Raw genomic sequence first — 760 nt, 5'->3', positions numbered from 1 at the left:
AATTATATAAAGGTGATGCCACTGAGGAAAATGGAAGGACGTCTTTCCATTTTCCTCCGTGGCATCACCTTTATTTATACATAGCATCACGTTTATATACTTCATGATCAAGTTTCTCCATATATATAATATATATATATATATATATATATATATATATATATATATATATATATATATATATATACATACACACACACACACACACACACACACACACATATATATATATGATATATTACAAAACAAAGGAGTCGCTTTGGATTCATTGAGTTTCTTGGCCAAATTTTAGAGACATGGTCTCATCATCAGGTCAATGAAATACTACAAAATGTATAAACAAACAGTAGGAATTTCTTTATGTTTTAACAGTGAATAAAATCAAATGTTTAATTATTTTACTAAATATTTACCGAAAATTTTCTTAATCTGTATATATATATTTAAACATCTATATTCAACAATGAGCCTTTTTCCATAACAGCGATCGGTTCCCGAGAAAAACACGGCAACGATAACTGCCTCATTCATATTTTAAGTGAAGAATTTTGGATGAACTCCCTGTGACGAACTTTCACAGTACTAGCTCATCTGCATCACGTCGACTAGCCGGCCCCGCCCCCAACTGATATGACATTCACACAATCTTGCAGTTAGGTACTTCCGCGTTTCAAAAAAGTTCACGCCTCTCCTTTCCTTAAAGGTAGTAGGTTGTCCATTGAACCCACACATCAGTCTGTCAACCTTCCTGAACTGATAT

Source organism: Macrobrachium nipponense, chromosome 10 (assembly GCF_015104395.2).
Source record: "Macrobrachium nipponense isolate FS-2020 chromosome 10, ASM1510439v2, whole genome shotgun sequence".
Taxonomy (NCBI): domain Eukaryota; kingdom Metazoa; phylum Arthropoda; class Malacostraca; order Decapoda; family Palaemonidae; genus Macrobrachium; species Macrobrachium nipponense.
Note: the sequence above shows the minus strand (reverse complement) of the source record.